This window comes from Eptesicus fuscus, chromosome 10 (assembly GCF_027574615.1).
Source record: "Eptesicus fuscus isolate TK198812 chromosome 10, DD_ASM_mEF_20220401, whole genome shotgun sequence".
Lineage (NCBI taxonomy): Eukaryota > Metazoa > Chordata > Mammalia > Chiroptera > Vespertilionidae > Eptesicus > Eptesicus fuscus.
The window spans coordinates 19,734,382-19,754,892 of record NC_072482.1 but is presented as its reverse complement, the minus strand read 5'-3'; positions in this window follow the sequence as shown (position 1 = coordinate 19,754,892).

Below are 20,511 nucleotides of genomic sequence, written 5' to 3'. Positions count from 1 at the left end.
AATATAGCAGAACCAGAACAAATACATCAGAAAATGCTACCTTCCAGAGTCATCACTCTGAAGTTGGTATGTGCATTCCAATGTGTCCCCATTATTCCAAATGTATTTGTCATTTCTCTCTGTGTACATTATTTCCCATATCCTCAAATTTACCCTCTATGAGGAGTTGTCTGAGTTAACTCTTAGTCGATTACATTTAATTTGTTTGAATTAGAAAAAAATAGGTTTTTCACATCATGTGACGGGATAGACATGAGCAAGACAGAAGTCTATAAAAAGACAGATTATCCTTCTAAATAACAAATTTCTTTGTAAACATTAGGTATGACTCAGACCAATGGAATAGAATTGAGACCCCAGAGATAATTCCACATGTAAATTGGCAAATAATTACCAACAAAAGATCCTAAAACATACAATGGAGAAATGAAAGTTTCTTCAATAAATGGTGCAAAATAATGAAACTAGACAACTGTTTGTCCTCACATACAGAAATTGACTTAAAATGAATCAAAGTCCTAAATATAAGTCCTAAAACAATAAATTACCTAAAAGAAAACATAGATACTAAACAGATGAACCTTTGTCTTTGCTGTAGTAAAATATAAAAATGTTTTAAAAAGTTAAAAAGGTTTTAAAATGTTTGAGTTACTTTTCCTGAAACTTGAAGTGTGATATTAAGGACACATTCCCCACTGCCCTGAAGCATGTATATCCCATAGATAAGGATTTGAACTTTGATTACTGACTTAGAGTGATTTACTATGATAGCCATATGTGAGTGATGCACTTTTCCCCAGATATGCACCTACGAGTGCACACCCTAATTGATAACCACATGTAGCCCCTCGCCCTGTTTAAGATTAACATGTGTGCATTGACGTAATTCATTGAGAGCCACCTGAACAGCTGCGGGTACGAACAGGCTTTAAAAATGGGTCCTGACCAGCAAACAGTGCTCGCCTATTGAGACAGCCACAAAGGCACGTCCTTTTGCCAGTCTGGCAAGCAACGCCACACTGGGCCGCTTCATGCTCCTCTCCCTGCCAGACCACAGAAGAACAGCTAGTTCCTCCCTGTAGAGATGAGACCCAACTCTCGGGTGAGGAACACCGGACCAGCCCAACTGCCGGACCCCAGAGGACAGCACCACTGGGATCCCATTAAGCCTGCACCCGCAACATCAGGAACTTTTGTGAGTAATAAAACTCTGTGTGATTTGCAACTGCATATGTTCTATCTGGTGTAATTCCTCCAGCAGTTAACTGAATTGCTTTGCGTATGCTTGGAACTGAAATTAAGGTTTTTGGTCTTTTTGGTCCTAGGCCTGCCCTTGGTCCTGCTTGTGCAGAGCAGCCTCTTTGCTAGCAACTACTTGAATGTCCCAACACCTGCACGGTTAAAGTTTACCTCAAGGGACGCCTTGGATAAACACCCCAGATCCTTTTTCGGATCTACCTGGGACAGTCTTAAACAGGATTTCATGAATTTGACCCCAACGGCAAGGGAAGTAAAGGCAAAAATAAATAAGTGAAACTATGTCAAACTAAAAAGCTTCTGACGACAAAAGAAACCACAACAAAACAAAAAGGCAACCAACCAAATGGGAGAAGATATTTGCAAACAATAATTCCAACATTGGATTAATGTTCAAAACATAAATAACACAAGCAATTCAACACCAAACAACCCAATTAAAAAAATGGGGGCAGAGGACTTGAACAGATATTTCTCCCAAGAAAACATACAAATGGCCAACAGATACATTAAAAGATGCTCAACTCACTAGCTACTAAGGAAATGCAGATCAAAACTACAATTAGATATCACCTCATACCTGTTAGAATGGCTGTTATCAACAAAACAAGTAATAACAAGTGTTGGAGAGCTTGTGGAGAAAAAAGAAGCCTCATTCACTGCTGGTGGGAATGTAGCCTCATTCACTGCTGGTACAGCCACTATAGGAAACAATGTGGAGGTTCCTAAAAAACGAAGAATAGAGTTATCATATGACCTAGTAACGTTTCTTCTGTCCAAATTGAAAACATTTGTATGCAAAGCTATATGCACCTCTATGTTGCTTGCAGGATTGTTCATGGTGGCTAAGACATAGAGACAACCGAAGTGTCCTGTGATAGATGAATAGATAAAAAAGATGTGGTATATAAATACAATGGAATACTACTCAGCCAGAAGAAAAGATGAAATACTGCCATTTTTTACAACATGGATAGATCTTGCAACTATCATGCTAAGTGAAATAAGTCAGACAGAAAAAGTCAAGAACCATATGATTTCACTCCTATGTGGAATATAAAACTGAAAGCAACAAGTGAACAAACAAGAAAAACAAAACAAAAACTCATAGATACTGACAACAGTATGGTGGTTACCAAAGGGAAGCGGGGAGAGGGAGTGATAAAGGGTAAATGGGAGGGGGATCAAATATATAGTGATGGAAGGAGATTTGACTTTAGTGGTGGGCACACAATGCAATATACAGACGATGTATCATAGAATTGTACATTTGAAACCTATATCATTTTATTCAGCAATGTCACCCAATAAATTTAATTAAAACAATTTAGGTGCGATTATAATTCTCAAATTGACAGCCCCATGTGCCTCACAAAAACTGAAACTGAGGACGCTTCTAAAGTGAAGCTCCAAAAATGTGCCGAGCCTTATTAGAATGATACACAGAGTAATGGTCACTTCAACATTCACCTTCTGTTATATTTTTAGAAATCAATTTTGTTATTTTATAATACACTTAGTATCTGTTCACACAATTTGCTTCACAGACTTATTTCCTCTTATTTGGAGTCCACATTTTATTCTCTAAGGCACCCCGCAGAGCAAAGTGGTTCCCTCACCTTGAGATTAAACTCAATGATGTGAGCTGGCAGAGGCATCAAGATGCTGGCAGTCTAGAGACTCTGAGCCATCAAGTAGAACTCTGCTAGGGACTCCAAGCTAGAACAAGAAATATGTAGGGACCGATGACTTCTCTTCTTTTTAGTTTGAACAACTTTCCATGAATCCTTGTATAAGCTTAGACTATCAAATGCCTGGGGAAAAATACCTCTTACGGGTAGCATGAGACCACAGGAAAAGAGCAGTAAACAAGCACAGAACAAGGAGTCAAGAAGCCTACATTCTGGGCTACTCTGCAAATTCCAAGTTGGGGAGCTTTGGGCAAATTCTTTGACATTTCTGAGCCTAAGTACCCTCATGTGTAAAACAAAGACATTCAGCTAGTTAATGCCAATCACGCTTTTAAATTAAATATTGTATTGTTTTAAGGAACCAGAAAGAAAATGAGCTCATAGAAAGATACAAAAGCTAAGAAATTCAGCAGTCTTATTGACAAAAGGCTGGATTCGAGATGTCTTTCATCTTTAGAAGTCGAGATTCAAAACAGAAATTGATTTGTGACATCATAACCTCTTTCCATGAGTACCTTATTGCTACTTCACTGCTCGCCTTCTAAAGGTCATCATACATTGCAATGTGGGTCAGAACCACTATAAAATCAACCTATTTATACATTTCCTTCAAAGTTTCCACTTAGGGGGATTCCTTGACTTAAATTAGAAAAAAATTCCCAGATTCCCCAAACATTAAAGCAGGCAGTCCTTCCTTTTGTCTAATGTGGATAACTTGCACCATGATTTTAATCCTGTTTCCTGACTCAGTGTAAATAGAAACACGATCAACATCTCAGCCATCCTTTCAAAGAGAGTTTCTGATTCATTTGTAGATAAGATGTCCTTGGGAGGAAACCAGAGGTCATTCTTGCTGTCAAACAAAATTGTTCTCAATATTGAAATAAGAACTAATTTGACTTAATCTAAGTTGACAGGGATAAAAAGAGCTCAGTACTGGAATAAATTCACTAATGATATCGGAATTGGGAATCCACAACAACTAAAATACATCCACATTCTGAGTGTAATTTTAAAGCATTTGATAACTATATAGAGTACCATAAAAAAAGTAACAGAAATAAGAATCCTATGCAAATTTTTTTTCTATCTATGACTGGAGAGAATGCCATTTCTTCAAATGCCTACATTATGCAGGGTGGAGCAAAAGGAGGTTTACAGTGGTAATATGGGAAATAATACAATAATTGCTAAATAATAATGCAAAAATAAACTGTGTTTTGCGTACTCACAATTGTAAACCTACTTTTGCCCCACACTGTATAATCAATTTCTGTTCTGGTGGAAAGACACTTTTCTGTTTGGGGATTAACAGAAGTGCACTTAAAAGACCTAAGAATTAAAAAACACACACAAATTATTGCGTCAGTTTATAAATAATTCTATAAAGTTTGTTTTGATGTGGTCCTTTTCCAGAACAAAGGCAGCATCCCTGCACTGCATCGTGGGTGGGATACTATATTGTTGGCTTGGTTCCCATGCTGTAAGTAAGGAAATGTTATTTAATGATAATTGATATTGTTATGGCAAATGTTATGATTAGTATCATAATCAAGATCTTGGTTACACAATTAACATTATTATTCCTGTTTCATCTTGATAACAAGATGGGTCACTTAGAGATTGATCCCAGAGACCTGTTGACTTAACCATTGATGGCCTGGTAGTAAATCATAATGGTGACAGTAGGTGTCAGAACTTGGGCAACTTGGTGACAGGGTGACCAGCTTACCCTGTTTGCCTGTGAATTTCAGTTTTACACTGAAAATTTCACATGGTAGGAAATGTGTCAGATGCAGGCACTCTGGGACAGTGGGTCACCCTATGTGGTGGAGTGGAACTGAGGTCTAGGCATCAGAAAACCCAGATCTGATCTGCCCCTGTGGCTCTCTATCAGACGGCACCCATCTGAGCTTAGTTTTCCACTTATAATAATTTATCATTGAAAACATCTCCATATAGTAACCACTTGAGTGCATTTTGAAAACTATAAATTTATACACTTTATAGTTTTAGATCTTTTTATTTTTTATCTTACAAACCAGCAGCCTGAACAGATATGCCCATTCTCTAGAGAACCGTGGATTGTCATAGCTTCTGTTTAATGTCATTAGATGTTATGGTTCACTGAGGTGATGCTTGGGGTGAATTTTTGGCTTCACAGTTGTGAAGCTTACTTTATGCCCATAGAAAGCTATCTTCTCTATTTAAATCTGAGCAATTTTATGTGTTGGGGGAAAGAGGAGCAAATTATGTCTCATCTCTGTTATGTATTAGCAGTGTGGCTTGGGGTGAATCATCTAACTTTCTTAGCCTCAATGTCTTCATTTGAAAAATAGACAGCAATTCTGGAACAAAACATCTTAAAGGTTGTTTTGATTATGAAATAATACACAGGATGGTGCAAAAGTAGGTTTATAGTTGTTAGTTTGGAAAATAATTAAATAATTAATAAATAATAACACAAGAATAAACTGCTTCATTACTCACAACTGCAAACCTACTTTGCCCCACCCTGTGTGTAAAAACAGTAAAATCATATATAAATATAATAAAAAAGTAAAAGTATGTCATTATTTATTATAATAAAATATATATAAAATCATAGATATAAATTCCATGATGCATACCAGGGATTTGTCCTTTAATCAAAATATCATGATATTCAAAACCAAGTGTGTTCTAAGGACAAATCATGAACTTAAATGGATGAAGAATAATAAAGGTAGAAAGAATCTTAGACACCTTCTGGTCCAACTCCTGAATTGTAGACATGACCCTCTAATGCCATGAAATGCAAAGTGAATTGGGTCCATTTCCACAGCTAATTAGTGGGGGAGCCATGCTCAACCTCAAGTGTCTTGATGTTGATAGAAGTCTCTTTTACTACACCTCTTGGTTCCAATTCCCAATGCCCTCTCCCCCACCAAGGCCTTAACAATCTTTGATTTTGTACCTATAGCTAATTATTTCACACATATTTTATTTCATTCTCCTAGAAAGATTAACAACTCCAAGGCTAAGAAACCACCAAGACAATTGTGAAAGACTTAATATACAATACAATTCAACATAAATCTTTAATGCTTTAGTCAATAAATGGTCCTTAATACAGAAAGGATGACATGCAAGTTTGAGATGATCAGCATCTAGCAATCTTTTGCATATCTGTAATCATGACTTAACTACCTTTCTTCAGGTTAGACTATGAGGAGGGGATGAGGAAGAGAGAAAGAGAGAAGGTGGAGATGGGGAGAGATTGAGAGGTTAGATGTAGGTGTGGTCTAAGTTGGATGCATAAGCTGGAGAGACAAGGCAGAATATCTACTTTATAAATATTTGAAATTTCACTCAGACTAGCCTGTAGCTGAGGGTGGGTAGATGCTCAAGGGAAACTGCATGACATTAGGACTAGAGTCTGGCAGAAAGTTGTGGTGAGGAGCTTCAGGGGAAAAAGAAACTCTGGGGTTTCGAGGAAACCTCTAGTAAATAGAGTCCTGAGCAGACTGGAGCTAAGTCAACATAGGAAGGGATTTCCATACTCTCATGTGTATACAAATCACCCTAGAGAGCCTTTCCAACAGAGACGCTGGAGTCTTCTCCCCAGAGTTTCTTATTAAGCAGGTGGAGGGGGTTGACCCATGAATCTGATTTTCAACAAGTGATGTGGAGGTAGGCACCATGGCCTACACTTTAAGCAGCAAGCACTTTGGAAAACTTGTGTGTCGTTAGGTGTCTTCTTCACCTCGATACCTCCAGACTCCCTCCAAGTCTCAAAACCATTCACAGGGCCAACGCTCTAGGCATGTTTCATTTGGAACCATGAAAGGGGAAGGAGCAACTGTTGCCTTTCTGAAGAGTTAGGATGAAGCCAGGACTTGGATCATAATGATGGTAATGATGATGGTGGTGGCCATCGCATACCTGCTCACAACATACCAGGCACGATGCTAAAGGCTTCCCATGAGATGTATCAGGTGAGCCTCACAGCAACACCATCAGCAAGAGCAGCAGCATTAGCTTCATTTTATGTCAGAGGAAACCTTGGCTTTAAGAGGTAAAGCCATTTGCCCATGGTTACACTTCTATGAAGCAATAGAAATATGAGTCGAACCCGGCTCTCCTGGACTGCAAACCCATGTTCTTAATGCCTGCATTTATTGCTTCTCACCAGTTATCTTTTAGACAAGGTTCCTTTTCAAACGCAAGTGTCTCTTCAATATTGCAGCTTTCATGGATTCCTCTCTCTCAGAAGCAATTTCTCCCGAACTGTGTTGCCACCCATAACATTCTATCCCACTCGATTGTATTTGCATTATAGGTATTAGTTTATACTCTGTCTCTGTGGCTCAAATGAGAGCTCCATGAAGACAGGAGCTATATTTTATTCTACTTTGCACCTCCTTGCCTGGACGCCAGTATCAACTCTATAAGTGATGGTTGCAGTGAGCATTTAGATGACGCTACCTTTTCATGCCAAGTTTCTATAGAATACCGTTGTTATTGTTGTTTTCAATGCGATGCTGACTTTGAAAATTATAAAGCCACAGTTTGAAAGTGATAGAAATTAAAGGGTGGATAATGATCTGAGACATCTTTTTTTTTCCCTATTCCATGGGAGCAACCTGAAACATTCTTGAAGTTTGAAAGCAAGTTCTTAACTGCGAATAAAGTAACATGTGGAATTTATTATGTCACTTATTTATATGAGCTGAAAGTAAAAATAGGCACAGGAAGGGTTTAGATACATTTGAATATGAGAGCTACATAACAAATTGTTAATAGCAATTTAGTCTGGTTCAGGGCATGTCTATCATTTCATCCTGAGGGAAAACCATCCTCTTCCCCCTAAAAGGCCCTCTGGTCCCAATTGTGAGAGCTGAGTGAGGGGTTAATAGGATTTAGTCAGAGTTAATTTGGTGCTTACATTTATATATAGTTTTTTCTTTTTTACTTTTGTACTTGCATTTGATCTTCTCATATGCTAAGCGCGACTTGGCACTAGGCTAAAACTTTAGATTAGTACCACTGAATCAACCTGCACCTAGCACACCACTGACACTCAAAAAAAATGTTACAGAAAAATAAACTGGGTGACAGAAAGCTTGGTTACTTTCCCTTGGGCCACAGGGGTCGCTTTCAAAATCCTATTGGGACTCACGGGATTCCACACCAGTGCTATAAATCAATAGAGTTGGGTTTGTTTTTTTAAAAAAATCTCTTGATCAACTATAGTATACAAGGTGATATAATAGAAAATACTGATCTTAATAATCAACTTCAGTTAGTTTATGAAAACCATGGGATCATTCCCTGAGAATTTCCTGGTATTGATATGATTGGATCCAAGTCACTATAAAGACTCTACGTTTTAAAGGGTCTACAAAAGTGTTTTGAATGTCCTTCCTCCCTCTGCATTCCAGCCTCTCTGAATCCTCCCACCAGAGGTATGCTCAAGGAAAACACACCATTTCAATTCAGAAAGAAGTAGGCACTCAACACATTCTCCCTGGATGATCCTTCCCAGTTACTTTGTTACTGACTATTGAACAAATTATTCTTAATAAAAATCTTATTTATTAGACTTCCATATATGTACTTAGTATTAGCTATTTCATCAAGGAAGGCTCTTGTGTTATGTATCATATCCGTTTCTCCAAAAATCTTATTATTACATGTAATTTCACTCCTCTCCAGAACTAGGAGTAAAGCTGGTTAAGTTGCAATTACCAATATAACTGCAATATAAAATGAGATATGTATTTCCACAGGCCCTTCTCATTTTGCCCAACTCTCTGTAGGCATGGAGAGTGCAAAGTTAAAATGCTTACAATCAAGGTAACCAGATCACCACTAAGTAAAATGTAGTTGCCTATACAAGGTAATCTGCTCCACCTGAGAAGAATGAAGGAACTGTAAGCAGTATTGCTGCCCGCCGTCTCTGTTGAGTTATTAGTAACAAAAGAAAGAACCCTTGCCCTTGGCACATAAGCTATCACACTTGAAATAGATTTTTCCAAAAGTGCAATCTGATCATCCTTGCCGAATATCTGTAAACTCAGAATTATTGCTGGAGTACCAAGGTGGACTGGGGTTTCTAGAAATAAAAGGCCCATGAGAATGAATACACACACACACACACACACACACACACACACACACACACACACACACACACACACACACACGTGCATACATACACACACACACAAAATGCACACTACTTAGGGATTTTCAGTGCACCCAGAGAAAGGGATAGACTGCTTGAATCAGTGACTGGCTATAAAGTCCTGAGCCTGGGATATAACCTGCTCTTGACCAGGCACTGTGGGAGGAGGCTGAGAGTAGAAAGCTGGGCAGTACCATCTCTAACCTAAAGGTGCATAGAATGTATAAGGGAGACAAGAAAAGGAACACTTACTAAGCCAGGTAATTTGTAACAAATGCTGCATTATGAGTCATATTTCTACAAATTTGATTTAGCAAACCTTGATTGAGTACTTCCTAAATACAAGGCCTTCTGCCAGGTGCCCCAGGGGATGAAGAGTAAGGTCCAGGTGTTATAAAGAAGGAGAACATAAGGGAAATAATCTCACTGTGGACCTGTGATGAGGCCCTCTGCTCAGTGCTCAGCCCACTAACTGAGTGAACAGACATATGGTTCCCACGGCAAATAGCAGCATCTCCATTTTGCAGAGGCAGAACCTGAGATCAGAGTAATTTATCTCAGATTTCACCTGCCACTAGAGTCAGGACTCTGTCTAGGAAGGCCTATGAGGACTTGTTCCACACACTGGACCGCCTCCTTGGAGATCACTGGACCTTGTCTTTCAGGTCAAGGTTTCCACGGGCTGGTCCAGAGCTGGTCTGTGATGACCCATCGCTGGTTCCTTGGCAATTGAAAAGCACCAAGCCATGCTGTGAGGGACTCCACTTATATGAACTTGTTTCCTCCCTCCTTTTGTGATAGTAAACCTTCATTTAGGACATGGCGGTGCAGCGGATGGTAGCTGTTGTTATTTTTTAAACTCTTTTTTCCCACTAGAAAAGAAAACTCAAAATTGATACGCTGTGTCAGTTTGTCATGCATTGTTTTGATTTTTTTTTTCTTTTAAATGATGCTTGAAATTCAAAATCTAGGAAACCTTAATTGAATAGACAATTTTGAGGTCAGTCCGTGTATAGAGTTGGGTGATATGAAAAATTCTAGAAACTTTCAGTGGCCGTTTTAAAATGTATAGCTTTAAAACCAGGGCTTCCCACATTTTCCAACACTCTTTCATCCACATTTTTTATGAATTGTTCAAATCACAGGAAAATACCCCATTGTGTGTCCTCCCTGGACCCTTCCCCTGCTTAGATATGTTGCATGATGTGAGGGATGAGAGCCACTTGTATGAAAACGGGGCGGAACTGTTGGCAAAGTGCACCAAAAGGACAGGCCTGTTACTCCCAGTTAGTTTGCATTTCTACCTTAAAGGATAAACACAGCCTCACCCTCCTCAGTCTGCCTTTCCTAATGAAAGGAGGCTACAGGGAAGCTAGCAGCTGCCTCCCACCTTAGGGTCAACAACTTGCTCAAGCGTCACTTCTTCCAGAACGTGTATCAGGCAGATAGAGAGAGGAACCAGGGATGTCAATAACTGAAAAGGAAACTAATTTCATTTGAGCAGCATCCACTCTGTGGTCCTGGCTCATGCTAGAGACCGAACAGTGAGGGGAATGGCAGTGGTGAGTTGCAGATGGGAAAGCTTATTGCTCAGCCAGAGAGGCAAGAACCTGGACTTTTCTGTCTTAACTAGAGGCCCAGTGCATGGGTACATGACATTTGTGCATGGGGGGGAGGGGGAGGGACGGGAGCCCTTGGGGGATGTCCAACTGCAGCAGAGGTGTGCCACTGTGCTCGCCAGCCATCAGCCCAGCTTGTGGTTGAGTCGCACTCCCCCTGTGGGAGTACACTGACCACCAGAGGGCAGCTCCTGCATTGAGCGTCTGCCCCCTGGTGGTCAGTGCTCATCATAGGGATCGGTCCTTCCGCCATTCTGTTGATTTGCATATTAGCCTTTATAGGATGTCTTTTATGCCAATGGCATGTTTCCCTCTCCCAAACCCAAAGCTTTGGAAAGGTCCTAACAAGAGGGACAAAGAGGCACAACATATCATGTGACTTTCGGTTGTGTGCTGTCTCGGTAACGCCAGTCAAGTGGCTGAACTGGTGCTCCCAGGTCCCAGCCCTCCCGGAGATGAGGCAAGGCCAGCACCCTGAATCCAACATGTGGCAACACTGGCCCAGCGAGGTGAGGCTCTGAGCTCCTTAAGGGAAGAAATCTTGTTTATTTATCTTAGTATGCCCCACTCCTAGCACAGTTACTGACAACTGGTAAGTCTGTAATAGATTTTTGAGGAATAAATAAATGAACAGGGGCAATTACTGACTAGGTATTCAATAAATATGCGTGAACGTAAAAAAAACAAAAAACTGAAGGTACTGAGTCCATAGCATTATGTGAGGGGCAAGATTGAGTCAATGGAAGTGGCCCTCTCTTCAGGAAACATTATAGTAATGCTATGATTACTCAAGGTTCATTTTTGTCCAAATGTCTGTCTCTGTCCATGTCTCTCTGTCACTCTTCATGTGTGTGTGTGTGTATGCATGTATGCATGCTTATATGTACATGTCTACCTATCTATCTCTAGGTCTCTCTCTCTCTCTCTCATCTTTCTTTCTTGCTTACTCTACTTTGTCAGTGGCTTGAAGGACTCACATCAGAAAAGTTCCAAAGGAAAAAATTCCCCAACCCAGAGCTTCCTTTGTCAAACAAAGGATTTGACCCATTCCTTTAACCTTCCTTAGCTTTCTGCTCCTTCCATTTCTTTCCTAGCTGCCTGTCCAGCCCTCTCAGTCCTCTGGCAGTGGATCACGCATGGTCTGTGACCTCTGAGAATGCTCTGTGGTCCCTGTCACTTATTCTGTCCCCGAGACTCTCTGGGAGACAACCAGGAACAGAATACATGGAAGGTGGTAAGGGTTTCGTCTGGAGGGCTTGCGAAATTGTCAGGCATTAAAGGAAAACTCTAGGCAAAACTCACCCACGTTCTCTACTAAATGAGGCTTGTCATCACGTGCAAAGGACAAAGAGAGCCCTGTTCCATTTGCTGCAGTGTCTTCAATTTGATTTTTTTCATGCTGTTTTTAAGGCTGTTGGTCAAGGATGGTGAAGGAAGGAGGAGGTGCCACAGTTCAGCAACCTCTAATGTGAAAGTGAATGATTTTCCGATGTTCCCTTTTTATGTGACACTCCTTACTGACTCCCAGTAGCACACCCTGCCATAGCCTGCTCACGCTTCCCACAGCAGCCTCCCATTGACCTTTAACCACATCCATAAGCAGCAGAAGCCAGGCCTCATAACCAGCAGCCTCACTGTGCACACAGCCAGTTCCTGCTGCCCGCTGCCAGCATTGGCTGGGGCAGGACCCTCGCCCACAGGCCCTGTCCTCACTGCACAGTGGAGGTGCCCTGGACCCGCCCTGGCTTTACCACTTGCTCCTGACAGACTTCCTTCAGATACACATACTGCACCAGCTATAGTTCCTTTTCTGTCACCTATGTTTGTCTCTCTCTTGGGAGCCTGTCACTCCCAAGGGAGCTCCACACTTAGCTCACATCATGAGCTCGGCTCTCCTCAAACATCTGCATCCTTTTGCCCATCTTTCAAGCCCTACATCAAACACCATCACCTTCACAGAGCCTTGCTTAATTTGCAGCAGCTGCAAATTCTCTCTCATTTCCCATAGTGTTTTTTGCTGTGGGCATCTGACAAGTGACTTATGAGTGCCCAACCTCACTTTTGTTATTTGTAAAACAAGCCAAATAACACATGCCAAAAAGATTAGGCAATAATACATAAACTCCCAGAAAACAGACACCATCTTATTCATCTTTGTAAATTGCCTAGCATAGTACTTTGCATTGAGCTTCTATAGAGTATATACACTGAGTGGCCAGATTATTATGATCTCTGAATGCATAATAATCTGGCCACTCAGTATATATATTTATTAGAGGCCCAGTGCATGAATTCGTGTATGGGTGGAGTCCGGCCAGCCTAGCCAGGGGGAGGGGGCATGGGCTGTTGGCTGGCCTGCCTGCTGGTCGAACTCCTGGTCGAGGGAACAATTTGCATATTAGCCTTTTATTATATAGGATATACACTGAGTGGCCAGATTATTATACATTCAGAGATCATAATAATCTGGCCACTCAGTGTATATTGAGTGACTAAACGTAACTCTTTGCCTCAGTTTTTCATCTATAAAATGGGAATGAAAATAGCATAGTTATTTCAAAGCATATTATCAGGATAAATTAAGATACTGCATGTAAAAACATTTTGAAAACTAAAAAGATCAAATGCTAGGCAACTATGAGCTATTATTTGATAAATTATTACACAATGTGGACATGAGTGAAACAACATTACCTGATTTATCCAGTAGAGGGCAATGACACACACATGAATATTCAGATTCTTCGTAAGACTCTAAAACCATAAATTAAAAAATGAGAACCACTTTGGTATTACGTAAACAAAATAACACAATGTTTCTGAATTCGGCTGTTTTTTAATCTCTTTTTCTGTGTTGTCTATGCAATTTGTATGTGTAGAAGGGACCTTCAACTCCATTGGTTGTTTCCAATGGGGTTCAATGACCTGATGTTCTCATTTCTCTATTCAAATTTCCACTTGCCCCTTAGTCCAGGGTGAAGAATGAGTCCAGCCTAGCCAATGGGGAAATAATGCTCTTTCCACTGGTTTTATTACCTCAATCTACAGTATTTCTTCCCAATCTGGAAAGCAGCCTGGAAGGGTTTCCATGCTGGGGGAGGGACCAGAGAGACTTGGAAAAACAACGCCAACCATTGTTTTCTCTGCCTACTTTGGCTCCCCTTAGTCTGCTCTGTTAAGACACTGGAGCCATTGAGTAGGCATTGACATTTTATGAGGACGGGCTAAGTGTCTCAGAGATAAGGGGATGGCACGGGTGGTGGATGAATGAGTGCAGGCAGCAGAGTGGACTCACTGCACATGCTTCTGCCCCCCACTCAATTCTGAACTCACTATGTTTCAAAGAGAAAAATGGCTTGAAGAGGAACCTAAGTGTCCGATATCTGCCCCTGAAGAATTCAAAATTTAATATGAGATCGTCAAATATAACTTAAATTAACAAAATTTGAATAATACATTGAGTACTCCTTGTGTGTCAGGCACTGGGCTAGGGAGGGACAAAGGACACAAAGATGAGATGCCACTCTTACCTTCAAGGAATTCACTGTTTAGACCAGGCAGTGGAGGAACCCATGAAAGCAACCCAAAATAACTAGATACAAATATGACCATAATAGAAATAACTGCAGTTATGCTATAACACTTGTTTTCAGAAACAAGGATTTGTTCCAATGATTGTTATATTAGGGAACATTTGGCATAACATGAATTTTGCATATGACTATGTACAATTTCAGCTGCAAGAAACTTTAGGTGAATGCAGAAAACTGCACCAAGATTAACTGAGCAGTAAGGGAATATCCAACACACACATGTAGACATGCATCCACTCCCTTGACTCACGGAGTGGGTTCTGAGCCTCACACACCATGCTCAAGTCTTGACAATTTTCCCTCAGATCTCATACAACCTTCCTTCCCACTTCACCAGAACCCACAAGCTGAACCCTTCTGATGCCCACTTAAAGCAAACTGTGGGTCTTTTTGAAGGTCAAGTGCCCTATTTGTTGTCGTATTTATGATTTTTTAAACCATTTTATGTGTGTAAAATTGAGCTCCTGTTTTCATTTGATTTCTCTTTTATGTTAGTGTGTCACTTAATAATGTCTTTGCCTGTTGTGTCCTTAACTCTATTTTCTCCATAAGTCTTATTTTCATTGCTTGATTTTGCACAGCACAGTGATTTTTAGGAGCACATTCACGGTATTATTACAGAACGTACAGTAAGCCCCTGAGTGCACAAAGCAAGGAGCTCCTGCCCTGGAGGAGGGGAGAAGAGGTCTGGGAATGGCCTCCCCAGAGAGGAACATGGAGAATCATAAGGATGTGGCAGAGTATAAGTATCTTTTTATTTTTTATTTTTTTAACTTGCCTCAATATAAGACCAACAACAAACAAACAAACAAACAAAGACTTAAAATGGCTTATAAAAGTGCAGTTTATACAGCAAGTCAAAAAACATGAAAATTAACTAAAAACTAGGCAGAGATTAAATAAAAAGAGGCAACTAAGGTAAGCTTACAAAAGGCATGCCTTAAGTTCCATATAAAAATCTGCTAGAGACAAACCACACATTTGTCGCTAAGCTTCCCACCTATCAATGTCTGGCTTCCTACTGGTCTGATCTGAGCAAAAGAGGATTTTACAAAATCTCTGCCGGACCTTACAACATTGTAGTCATAGTCACATGCAACTATGACACTTAAAATGCAGGTAGTTCAGAGTGTGATGCGCTAAGTATTAAATACACAGTAAAGTTTGAAGACACACAAAAGATAATGAAAAAAATCTCATTAAAATTTTTTATAATTATGACATGTTAAAATGATAATATTTTGTAAGTGATTAAACAAATATATTACAAACATTTATTTTACTCATTTCCTTTTGATTTTTTTTTCAATATGGCTACTAGAAATTTTTAAATTACATCTCACATCTATGGCTCCTATTATATGTTTTTGGACATCCCTGATCCAGGGGAATGCATTGGCTACACATGATAATAGATCATCATCTATATAGGCTTATTTCTGAAAAAACAGAGACTTCAAATGAAGATTCTGAACAAATGTCTGTGATGAGAACCTTGATGTGCTTGGTGGGGGAAACAGCCAGTTGTTTTAGTAATCAGCTAAAATGAGAGTAGCATTAATGTGCTCTTGGGAAAAACAAGAAGCCTCATTAGTTCATGAATCAAATAAAAGACTATACCGCCTTGCTGGGAGTGAGACTCAGGAAAGAACAAGTATTAATCGGCATGAGATGGAGTGTGGTGTGTGTGTCCTTGAGTATATGCCCATGTCTGCATGTGAGTGTGTGCATGTCTTTCTATATAGCCCCATAGTTTATGTGTGCACTCATGTGTGTTCTTATATATGCACATGTGTGTGAATACATGTCCATGTATGTGTGTTTGTCTATGTTGCATTTCTGGTGTGCCCATGTGTTTGCATGTTTGTGTCTTGTGTACCCATATGTGTGCCTGTGTGCACATTTGTGTGCAAGGCACTTCTATGTGTCTGTGGTATCTCATGTGTTTCCATATGTATCATATGTTTTTCCATGTATATACATATGTCCTGTGTATATGAATGTGCACAGACTGTGTGCCTTTGTGTGGGGTGTGTGCCCATGTGCTTGTGCATGTGCCTTTGTACGTGTGTATATATAATCCTTGTACATAGTGTAGGTGAATAAATAGGGTGGGAGGGAGAAGTGGGGAAAGATACACTCAGAGCCTAACCCAGAGGGTAAATGGTTGTATACATCGAGCTTTGAACTCATCCTGTAGATACTGGCAGGTTTCAAATAAGAAAATGCTATGGATAGATTTGCATTTTTTGACAGATCGTATTGGCTGTAGTAATGAACTGAAAACTGGACAGGAACAATTCTATAGAGAAAAAGGATATCTATACATTTTTATAACTTTTTCAAAATTAGAAAAAAAATATTTAAAGCTAACATTCTTATATACTCTACAGAATGCATATTCTTTTGCTTTAGGTATCTAAAACCCTGAAATAAAAACTGGAACCATCAGTTCCAGAGGAGGGTAGTTTAACATGTCATGTGCTTAAGCACTAAGTTTAGGAGCATCATTTTCCCCTTTAGTATATGCGAAGGCACCTCATAAGCTTTCCTGTCTCATTTTGTGAGAAGGACCTCATGGTTCTCTTGCTCTTGGACTGAAGAGTGAATAAGGCCCCATGTGGTTGTGAGCCTTGTCCTCAGTTTGCTGGTCGGAGCTAAAAATTGAACTCAGAGCTCAGAGCGGAGGTTGCGATCTAGAAATCTACCTGCTTCTCTGCCTTAAATGCATGTGTTGACTGTTTCCAGAGGATGGGAGGGGTTTTCTGCCCCCCTCCACTGCCAATCACTTTTACCTCTGACGCACTCCCTCTTAATCTCCTTAATCTGGTCCATTTACACAAATACAAAGGGCTGATGTCACCATATGTGTAGTTAGGATATCTGTGCCTTTTAGGAAGGTTAACATCAAAGGACATACTTTTCCTATCCAGTCTTAGAGAGTGACTAATTTTAACTGCTCAGGCTCTTCCATATCAATAGGTTGTGCTACATCAGTGGGTGAAAAAAATAATGAAGACAGAAGCTAAGTAAATGTTCAGGAATTCTAATCAATCCCCTACTTGTCATGTCTTTACCTGCCTCTACCTTGGAATATTATTCAGAGTTTACAGAATATGAGTGACAAAAAGTCCCGGTCTTCAGAAACTTAGACTTAAGTGAAGCCATTTAAATGTTAAGCATGCTCCTGAACATTTTAACTGTTAAGATGAAAATAATCGGTTTGAAGCATTTGACAAAAATATATGTGGAATATTGAGTAGATAAGGCCTAGACTGAGGAATGCATACAACGTGGAGCTGCAGGGAACTGGACCTCATCACATACATGTGCACACAAGCCAAAATAGAGGGGTTCCACAGTAGGTGAGTGCCCGGGCAGTGCATGGATGCCCAAGTTTAAAGTGAACGGTGGAAATGGTGCATGAGGGCATCATTGGGGGCTGTCAACGGGTTTTAAGTGACTCTGTCAATTTCACTTCAGTTATGTTATTCTTACTCCAGCAGCTGTGATCAGCAGAGTGACATTGGGGGTGAAGCAGGGACCTATTAAGATATTCTAGACAGAAGGCAGCCAGAGCTTCAAAGTCAATTGTGGGGGTCATGGTGAAGAAAAGAAAAAAAAAAAAGTTAGAGCTAAGGAAAGACTTTTTAAGTGATTGGATGAGGGAGAGAAAATAGAAAGCAAGAATGATTGACTCAGAATTCCCCAGTTTAGACAACTGAGTAAATGGTAGGGCTACTTTAAATAGAAAATGCAGAGATAGTAGGACTATAGTCCACAAGATGAAGAAGAGTTCAATTTTAAATATGTTCTTTTTTGCAGTGGTTTGGAACACCCACTGAAGAAATGTCCAGCAAGTTGAATGTATGGTTCTGAAGCTTGAGACACGGGTCAGAGCCACATGTACAGACTAATGAGTCAGTGGGACACTGAAATAGAAGGACCATGAATGTGGCTGAGATGAACCAGGGGAGCGTATCAATTAGGAGTCATGGCTGAGACCCAGCCCAAGTGTGGGAATCTCAATGTTCCAGGCACTAGTGGGGAAAAATAGAGTCCATAAAAGAGACAAAAGGAAGAACAATGAGAGAAGAGCCAGTGTCATGGAAGCCAATGGAATAGAAGAAACAGAGTGGACTTTGTGCAGCCCTCAAAGTCCACACTTCTGAGCTGAGTACTGAGTTCCAAAGAGGAATTATCCTGGATAAGACAATAGGGAAGGGCAAATCTAAAAGGGATACCAACCCTGTGAGATGTGAGCACCTATGGATACTCACTACAAGTCTACAGATTTCTCTTTTGAGAGCATCAGTGCACAGCATGATGCGTTGTGCTGAACAAGGGCTTAAATGTAACTTAATCAAAGCAGAGTGACTTCTGTAACAAAACAAATCAAGTGACCAAATGGAGTGCTGTTCAATTGAAAACCATAATAAACAGGGTAATATTTATGCTCAACTTTCCATAAGGCTCACAATAACCCATGTTTCGGATAGCATTGTTGTTCTCACTTTAATATGAAGACTTGAGGTTGATGACTTGCCTAAGGTCCCATTGGTAGCACATGGCAGATGAGGGACTTGAACTTGGGTCCTCTGAATCCAAGCCCATGCTTTCACAGTTGTATCACACTGAGTCCATTTTCTTTAGTGAGTTCTTTGTATCTGGCACAGCACGCAAGAGAAACCTGAGGCCTTACAATGTGCAGGTCCCAGGCAGGCTTTACCCCGGGGTTAGTGGCTGGTGTGATGTGGCTAATGTGACAACACTGACTTGCAGCTACAGAGAATGGGAGCTTCCACTGAAATGCCTTGAGGCTGCTTTCCTCTGCAAAGTGCCGCTGTTTCCATTTTTGTCTGTCCGCCAGTTATACTCCCCTTCTTACTCATTAATAGATGCGTTTTGTTTGGAATGGTGATATGTTCAGCACCAAAACTCACCTCCCCAGTTTCCCCAGGCAAGGAGTGGCTGTGCAACTAGGTCCAGGGACAGACCTGGCTGGCAGCTCTCTGTGCTCTATTTGCTCTTGGCCCTTCCTTCTTAGAAGATAAACACAATGGCTGGAGGTGCAGCCATCATTTTCTGAACACAGGTACCGAAACCATAGGCTAAGGACAGTGAAACAGGAAGATAGAAGGAGACTGGTCTCTGATGGCACATTTGAGCTCTCCTATCAACCGTGAATTGCCCACTGACCCACTCCTTGTTAAGTGTGAAAATCAAAGTCCTTACTTATTTAAGATGTAGTCTTGTAGCTATTCTGTTAATTGTTCAATGTGATCCCAGCTGACACAAACAGCATCTATGCGGGTGTATCACAGTTTCACGGCCCAGCCCACTTCATTCATTGACTTTACCTGTTACCTCCCTTTCAGTATCTGGGTTTGTAAATCACAATTTAGAGGTACAGGAGGGGGGAGTCATTTTTTTCACTCAAGGGAACACATGGGCAGCTTGTGTTAGGAAATATCCTATTGAACCAAAGAGTTGCATTTCTTTCAAAATAAACTATAGATAAGCAAAATGGTAAGATGCTTTACAGTCTAATAGAAATAACTTACTGCTGCAGGATAGCAATTAAGAGCTTCGGATTTTGAAGTTAACAGATCATAGCATGCATTTCAACTCTGTTACTTGCTAGCTGTTTTACCTTGAACAAGTTACTTAACTTCTGAGCCCTAATTCACTTATTGGCAAACTGATAATTATACCAATTTTATAAGATTGTTATAGGCATTAAATGGAAAAATGTAGAGTACTTTGTATAGTGTTTGGCACAATCAACATAACCTCTGCTAGTGATAGACAAGAATATTAAGGGAGATTATCGTTGCTACTTCCCACATACACCACTTTGTGTAACATATGCCCCTCCCGCCCTGCTCTTAGTGGGTCTCCAGGATAGGAGTGTGGTGTGCTGAACCATTCTCAGTCCCACCCTTGGGACCAATGGGAGAGGACAGACAAAAGTGTCACAAGGTAAAGTCTGAGACAGGACTTGAAAAGAAAAGTTCAAGCCACTGGCTTCCTCAGCAATTCTTAGAGAGGGGTCTGATGGAAGTGGGAGTGATTTTGAGAACCCAGGTCGCCTTCAGGTTAAAATTATAGCCACTGTTGGATGATTTGCCCCAGAGTCTCAGACAGAGCCATGCAGCTCCTATACTCAGCACAGCAAAAGC